We start from the raw sequence: 9,155 nt of genomic DNA, 5'->3' as shown, positions 1-9,155 counted from the left end.
ATGACAATAAATGACATTCTAGAGCATGATGTGAAGTTTGCATCAATGGTGGATGGATAAAAGGTTTACCAGTCAAGCAGACAAAACTTTATCTCTAGTACAGCCATATACTCTGCCTATCATATGCTGAAGGAAGATAAGAGGTATGATTTATGTACAGTTCTCTTGAATGAGTTGTAAAATAATTTGAAGAAAATACAGCAAGACAAGCACATCTTTAAATTTAGCACCCTCATTATCTATTTGGCACTACATTTCATGAATGAGATCCCCAGTGTTCAAGTAAATGTCCAATGGGCTTATGACAGGTCAGTTGCTAGGAAAATCCAGGAAGGGATTATGGGGATTGGTGATGCCACAATGAGGATATGTACTCTATGGGTTTATTTCAAAACATTTCAAGCCACAATGGAGAGCAGATAAAGAATCCTAGAGGAAATAGTGGAGAAGTATGAGAAAATAATCTACTTCATGGTTGATAAGGACCAATGCTTGATGGAAGAAGTTGAGCCAAGGACTATGTGGATTCTTCCTATGGCCTATAAATTTGATGTTGCTACCCTAGATGCATATTCTCAACACATATTGAGTCAATCGATTGATGAAAAGGAAGAAAATTTTTGTACATTTAAGAAAAAAGACCTAGAATTTCACAAACAGTTCACAGCCCCTGCTAGCAAGAGAAAAGCTATTAAGATGGCTGAGGAAGTAGTTGGTCAAATGGGATTCACCGGGGAGGAGCTGAAGCAAGCTAGAGAGAAACATGCATAGATGGAGGCCAAAGAGGAAACTAAAAATCCTAAGGTCAAACCAATTCCCTCTAAAGCTCACCCAAAGGAAACCAAGACTACCCCTGCTTTGATAGCACCATCTTTAGGATAGAGCCCATCCAGAAAGGGGGTTTTTAAGAAAAAAGAAAAACCTAAGTGAACTTATGTAGTTGCATCTTTGGTGGCCTCTGAGACTAAGTTAGAGGAGGAAGTAGACAAGGCTAAGAAGAAAGGTGAATTTGTAAGGGTGGTCACGCAGCCGAAGTCCAGTGGAGCCTAGCAAAGCAAGAAAGAAAAATCTAAACCTACCCCTACCAGAAGGCCCAAGAGAGGAAGACAAGTTAAAACTCAACTTAACAAAGACCTTGAATCCTGTGATTTGCAAGGTAAATATATAATTGTTCCTCCATTGTCAATAGACCAATTAATTGATGAAATAATTTTTGATGGAAACTTGAATAATCTTGGAGCTTATTATGAGCATCTAGATGAAGGAGATCAAAGAAAGGTTGAAGAAGTTGTTGTTTTGTATTTACATAACTTCAACAAAAATTTAATTGAATTAGGGTGTAGAATCCCTAAGGATCTATACAACATTATTGATGCAATGAGGCTAACAAATAGTAAGATTAATAGAGAAATGAAGGAAAAGAATTGATAAATGTGTGCACTTGTGTCTCCCAAGATGAAACCAAAAGGCTAATTGAGGAAGCTAACAAGAAAAAATTCAGAAGCAAAAACAGGGTGAACATGTTCATGAGTGGGAAGGTGGAAAAGGTGAGAAAGGAGATTGAAGATATTTGGAGAAGAATCATACAGAATGATCCTTTGTATAAAGATACATTTAAGTCCTCTCAGTTGGAAGTAAAAGAAGGTGTTTCTGGTGATTAGAAGGATGAAACTCGAACTAAGGGACATCCAGAAGATAAAGGAAACACAACTCTTGATGCTGAGATCGGTGATAATCCTCTGGTGATAGATAGTTCTATAGTGCCTAAGATTCAAAAGGATGACACTGCACCAAGCGGCAACACTGGTGCACAAGATAAAGGGGATGGAGTAGAGAAAAAAGAACCTGAGAAAGAAGAGGTAAAGAATGTTGAGGTAGACAAGGGTAAAGGAGTTGTTGATCTGGCAATTGACACTCCTCCAGTCTCAAGGACCCACCTCAAATCTGTATCAATCTATATGGTCCTTTAAATCATGGACAAATGTCAGCTACAAAGAAGTTGATGCTTGCAGTAGCTGTTCAAGTTTAGGCCAGTCAAGATCTGGTCAAATCTGAATCCGAGGATAAAAAGATCATTTTGATGTCGATTGATGTTTTGCATAAGGTGGCTCCAGGTGTACAGTTAGATCCTAATGCTAGCCCCTCTAGTAAACTACTACATTTGATTAATAGTGTAAATACTAGGATTGATTCTTTAGAGAAGTCTACTACTAAAAGATTTTTGTATAGATTTAAGGAGGTAAGAATGCAGACATTCCGTAAAATGATTGAAGATGATAGAGTTAGACTGAATAAAGGTTTGCAAACTATTTCATATACATTGGTAGAAGGTGGTAAATTATATAAGTCTTGTCTAATTTTGCCCAAGTTCACAATAGACATAGACAAGCAAATAAGTGTTTGTCAAGGTAAACTTGCTGGTATTTCTCAATCTTTTGATCCTAATGTAGCTCTAACCAACAATGTTGAAGGGTAGATAATGGCTATGAATGATCAGATCTAGAGCCTTAGTGCAGATAAAGATAGAATTTTGAAGAGAGTTGGTGAACTCTGGAACTTGATTGCCCCTTGGTTGGACACCATGTTAAGTAATAAGGTAGATTGTATGAAGGCAATGGCCCAACCTGTTTCATCTTATCTGAAAGATGTAGAGATTCATGCAACTGTATTTAGTGCATTCATTACAGTTTTGGATAAATTGAAGAGTGGGTGGGACACTTACCTAGAATTTTTGAAGACCATTTTTGCTGACATCTTCAAGTACTTGTAAAGTTTCCAGCAGGTATCTCTGTATTTAAATTTTGGACAACACCCCATCTTTGGCATTTATATCAAAGGGGGAGAGTAAACATGAAAAATGTATAGTAGAAGAGTGTTATTACAAGTTTTAGAATTCTTTGTCTAAGGGGGAGCCTTAGAAATTCTTTTGATTTGGTGTACAGTTTTCAATACTTAGCCATTTTTCATGAGTGTTGCCATCAACGCCAAAGGGGGAGATTATTGGCAATTGACACTCATTCTATGGCTTCTGATGGTTGATTATTGGTTTAGGGTTGTCATTTATGGAAACTCTTCATGAGATTCCCATCTGGTAATTATGGATCTTTATTTCTAAAAGAGGATGTCAACAAGTAGCCAGTTAACTAGTATTCTAGGTTGAACAAAGCATTTTTTGTCCAGAAGCTTTCCAGTGATTGTGGTGTCATGAATCATGTACAGGATGATTTAACCGACATAGAGACATCATTTTATCATTGTTGTGGTGATCTACACTTATCTTTGGTGATTTGGTCAAGCCGACATGTGACTACACGTTATATTAGTAGGCCGACTTGACAAATGATCTATTTTGTGATTGCAAATATATAAGACCAGTGTAGATGATCCTTTTGGTTGATGGTATGATTGTATGCGAGTGAGTGATGATCAAGAATATTTTATAGCATAGTTTGACATGTGGATTCTTGATCTAGTTGCTGACTAAGATAAAGAACAGAGCATAACAGAGCAGAACAATAGAGGTGATACAGTCAGTATCTTTGGCACTTAACCGGCACTCATCCAGGCATTGTGGATGCTATTTTGGAGTTCATTTATTGTAATCAATCAGTAAGGCAATGAGCCTTTCGGGGTTGTAGCCCTTATTGTATTTGAGCAGTGAGCTCTAGGTAGTCTGTTTGAATGCATGTGCATTCCCCACATTGTAATATTATTTTTCTACTAGCCATAGTGGAATAATATTGTGGGTTCAAATCCCAGTGTGGTTTTCCCATTTGGGTTTCCACGTAAAAAAATCCGGTGTTACGATTTTGTCGTTGTTTATTTTATGTTCTTGCATTTCAATTTCATGTTTATGCTTCTGGTGGTTTAAATTTAAGTCAGTAAATTTGCTAACCGGTAGATCACTGATTCACCCCACCCCTTTTAGTGATCCCTGATTCCAACACTTATTGATCCTACTTGCATGGTTAATGTGATAAGTGAAGAATTTATTTATACTTTGTAATTGTGTCAAGTGATATATGATGATATTGATGAGATAGTTAAAGTTTTTTATTGCTTCTCTTGTCCTACTATTGTTTCTATAACACTTCCTATTGATGTTGGCACTAAATGCTTAGATGTTAATTTTCTATCATTCCTACATCTGATCAATTTCATGTGAAGTTGGGACATCCTTGGCTCTCTTCCATGAAAGCGATCACTTCTACTGTTCATAAGTGTTTGAAATTTCCTCATAATGGTTAAATCATAACTGTTAATCATAGCATATTTTAACCTACAATGAGGCATGGATATGTTTTTCTTGATTACTTTTGGTCCAAACAATTCAAGCCTCTTTAACCTAGAAGCGATGCTCTCTTTATATCATATCAAAACTGGAAAAATGAAATGATTTTATCATTGAGTAAACCTAGAAATCCAGCACTTAACATTCCCCTTGATGATCATATACCACTTCTTATGGATAAGATTATTCTTCCTCCTAAGGAAAGAAGTAATCTTCTTCCCAAAGGAGAACCTATGACTTCTCCTAAAGAGAAGATTATCCTTTCTCCTAAGAAAAGAGATGTTCTACTCCTTCTCCTATGGATGAGTCAACTCTTCCTCCCAAAGGTATAAAAACTCTTCCTCCCGAACAACAAACTTTTCTACTAAGGTTAGACCTATCCCTCCCCCTCATGATGGACCTGGTCTCCTTCCCACACCTCCCATTCCTCCTTTATATGGTGTGGTTCCTCCTCCTTCATCTTATAGAGAGAAGCAACCGATCTCTCCTATTGTCTAGCCTAAAATACCTCAACCCATTCATCCTTCCCTAAAAGAAGAGAAAAATCCTATACCTAATGAGCCTAACTCTTCTCAACCTTCAGCCAAATCTAGACGAAACTGTTGTGCAAGAGAACGTTGATGGAGACGTCATGCTAGAGCTCGTGAATTTACTTCCCAAACCATTTCTTCTCCTAAAACACCGACAATTGACATGATTCCATTTTCTCTTAAATAAGATGTTCAACCTAATTCTCCAAGACGTAAAATGCTTAAGACAAATGATGGTTCAAGTTTTATTCCTATTAGAGATCCTATTCTTATTAATCTTGATGAAGAAATAGGTGAGAATGTTCTTAATGATGAAAATGTTGATCCTAATATTTATAAAGATGAATATGAATATGTTGATGTTGACAATGACTTATCTGCAAAATTTTCAAAAGCATTAATCCTAGCTCCTAGTAAAAAACAAAGTGACTTAGCATTAGAGCATGATCCTTGTTTGGAACTTGCGATAGCTCCATCTATTGTGCTCTAGGTGGCTCCTTTTGTGTGTTGTCCACCTTCCCAAAATAATGATCAACAAGATCAGGGGGAGGATGACATGCTTTATTAGATTCATTATCATTGTAGACTCTCTCCCTCTCTCTTCTCTTCCTTACTTGTGTCATTCTTCTATTTGTTTTCCCTAGTGTTGTCTACTTGAGGATGATGCAAAGTGTTGAGATCTCTTTTGGTTTCTCCCATGTTGACTCAAAGGACATATGTGTTCCCTTCTTCCATGTTGGTTTCCTCTCTTTGGGGTATGAGGATGATTCTATTCATATACATATACATGATATACATAAGTTATCATAAAAATCATACTGACTCCAAAGTTAGGTGAAATCACCTCGTGTTTTATTCTTTGTGTTCATTATCCTTTGATTTAACCTCTCTTGGGGGATAAATTATTGCGATAACATGATTGTCTTCTTTGGGTGTATCCTACCTTAAAGCAATTGCTCCTAATAAGGCATACACATTTGCTTTAACGTGGGATCATACACTCTGCTCATGATTCTCTCTTTTGATACTTGAAGTTAGTTAGCAAACTTTGTCTTTGCTTTGTAATTTTTGGTATTCTTTTCATGACTCATAGTAAGAGAGCCTTACTAGTTGTATTCATGGTTCTCTCTTTCTCTCTCATGATCTTACCTTTTGCCTTATCATTGAAGATGTATGATCCTAAAGTCTACTGGGGGCTTAACGAATCTTGCCTCCTTGATGTGGTCAAAGTCTTTCAATATGAATTCCTTGTACTTTACCAATAGTATTTGTGTAAGATCATACTCCAGCTAAAGTGCGGGCTAAATGTAGCATCCTAAAAGTGTACCCCTTGTAATTTTGAACTACATTTGGGTCTTCCCCTTAGTTTTTGCACCCCACAGTCTGATTAGAGACTTGAATATGCTCATACAAGTCAAAATTTGCATTTTGCTTAGTTGTACACTAAAAAGCCACCTTGACCCTGCCCCAAAATAGGGCAGGACTAGGGCATGGTAACCTAGGATCCACTAGGACCAGGGCATGGCACCTTGGGATCCCCTAAATGGGACCTATCTTAGGGTCTGTCCTTTTGGCCTATGTCAAAATTGAGTGGCAAAATCCCCCCTATGTCGGCCCAAGTCAGAAAATCAGTCAATTAAACCTACTGGAAAGTATAAAAGAGGGATTTCCCCTCTCATTTGACATCCATTAATCCATTACATCAAGCATTCAATCATTCAAGAGATCAAGCATTCAAGAGGAATTAAGCATTTTCAGTCTTCCTTCAAGCTTTGGAGCAGCAATAGAGTCAAGATTACAAGCATTGAAGAGGAGATTATCATTCTATTTCATGAAATTATAATTATATGTGGAGGCAATAAAAAATTCACAAGGAGGAAACAGGTGTGCAACTTTACTTTTGGAATTAAGCTTTATTCGCAGAAACAAAACAAAAAAAATTCAACATGCGAAAAGTTTGGAGGACCAAGTGGAGGGTGTCCCTATCAAGACACACAGTCCCTGCAATTTTAGCCTAATTTTGTAGAGTAGCTCTAAATCATCTCAAACTTCTCAGATCCAAGTGCATGACTGAATTCAGAACCAGTATCTCACTATTTTTGCATACTTTATCTTCATTTTCAGCACTTTATCTTAATTTAATCAATCAACTTACAAAAGAGGGTCAATTGCATTCCAGTCACAACCAATCTACTTATTATTCAATACTTGCACCCTTTGGGATTGGGTCTAGTAGATTCATCCCCCCTCTTTGAATGTAAAGTTTCCTCAAGTGAAAATTGAGCTTAGTGAATTTTCCCTTCCAAGTGGATAATTTGCTAAGCTCTCAATTTTCCACTTTATAGGACTTCAGAGATTTGAATAAAGCATACCCTAAAGATGATTTTCCTTTTCCCAACATTGACATCATTGTGGACTTGACAGGAAGGCATGAAATTCTTTCCCTCATGGATGGATTTTCCAGCGACAACCAAATCTGAATCATAGAAGAAGATCAACACAAGACAGCATTCACAACACCTTGGGGCACATTTTGCTATCAAGTAATGCCTTTTGGAATCCAGAATGCAAGATAAACCTATCAACATGCAATAAAAACCATCTTCCATGACCTTTTACATAAAATAATGAAATATTATGTAGATGATCTCCTAGGCAAGTCAAAAACAAGAGATGAGAACATTCTGATCCTAAGGCAGATCTTTGAGTGACTTGAAAAATATAAGCTGTGTCTAAATCCTAAGAAATGTGTCTTCGAAGTCACATCAGGAAATCTCCTTGGGTTCATAGTATCTCGCAAAGGCATAGAACTGTACCCCACAAAATGGAAAGCTATAATTGGAAATACCTCCTGCAAGGACACTCAGATAGCTGCGTAGCCTACAAGGGAAGCTTCAGTCCATCCGAAGATTCATTGCACTGTTGGCGGATAAGTGTTACCCATTTGCACATCTTTTGAGAAATGATACCAAATTTAAGTGGGACTGTCTTTGTCAAAAGGCCTTTGATAAGCTCAAATAATATCTAGCTTCTCCTCTAGTCTTAGTGCCTCATATCTAGGGACACTTGCTTCTTTTGTACATATCAGCAACCACAGTGGCATTGGGGGCATTATCAGCATAGGCGGATGACCAAGGCAAAGAGAATGCAATCTACTACATCAGTCATACACTTGTAGGGTATGAGTTCAATTATACCCCCATAGAAAGAGCTTGCCTTGCATTGGTCTTCAGCACACAGAAACTAAGACACTACATTCTCAACAATAAGACTAAGTTGATCACCAAAATTGACCCCCTCAAATACCTGTTGTCCAAAGCTTCTCTCACTGGAAGAACCGCAAAACAAGTCATGCTATTAATTGAATTTGACATTGATTATGTGGACTGGAAAGCAATCAAAGGACAAGCTATAGAAGATCAATTGGTGATGCTCCTCTTCAAGGTGATCACCCCCTTATAACAGAATTTCTAGATGATGTCATTATGACTGTCACCTCATCTTCAAAATGGCAGCTATAATTTGATGGCTCTTGCACACAAAATGGATCAGGGGCAGGTATATTTCTTGTGACACCTCAAGGTGATTGCATCCTAAATTCATATAAGATTGCCTTTGCATGTACCAATAGAATTGCGGAGTATGAAGCTCTAATCATTGGGCTCCACCTAGCCATCCAATGGAAGATAACTAAGTTACAAGTCTATAGTGACTCCCGACTTGTCATAAAATAAGTAAATGATGAATATCAAACAAAAGATTTAAAGTTACTCCCTTGTTAAAACATGGTATAAGACCTGAAGTAGCATTTCAATCTTATCCAATTTGATCAAATCCCCAGAACAAATAATTGTGTTTCTAATTCTAAGGCTACAATCTATTCCCTCCTCTAGATGTCAGCAAATAGTCAGAAGTGTGAGTTCTTGGTTGAGAAACTCCTAATTTCAACATATGATGTCCTTGAGTCTAAAATGGTGTGTGTCCTCGTTGGCTTTGAATCCCCTTGGTATCAAGAAACCTTGGCCTACCTTCAAGATAATATCATCCCTCGACACCTCACCAAAACCCAACAGCAAACCTTTATCCATTGTTGCACCCGCTACACTATCCTCGATGACACCGTTTTTTGAAGGCATTTTAATGGATCCCTCCTAAGGTGTTTAGACAAAGAGGAGGTTGAATGGTAACTACACAAAGTGCACAAAGGTATTTATGAAGCACACTCAAGTAGTCTCACATTGGCTAAAAATGATCTTACGCACATGATACTACTAGCCTAGAATGAAAGAAGATGCATACCATTATGTGAAAAAAATGTCTCCCTTGTCAGAAAC

Source organism: Cryptomeria japonica, chromosome 10 (genome assembly GCF_030272615.1).
Source record: "Cryptomeria japonica chromosome 10, Sugi_1.0, whole genome shotgun sequence".
NCBI classification, from domain to species: Eukaryota; Viridiplantae; Streptophyta; class Pinopsida; order Cupressales; family Cupressaceae; genus Cryptomeria; species Cryptomeria japonica.
This window is presented reverse-complemented; position numbering follows the sequence as displayed.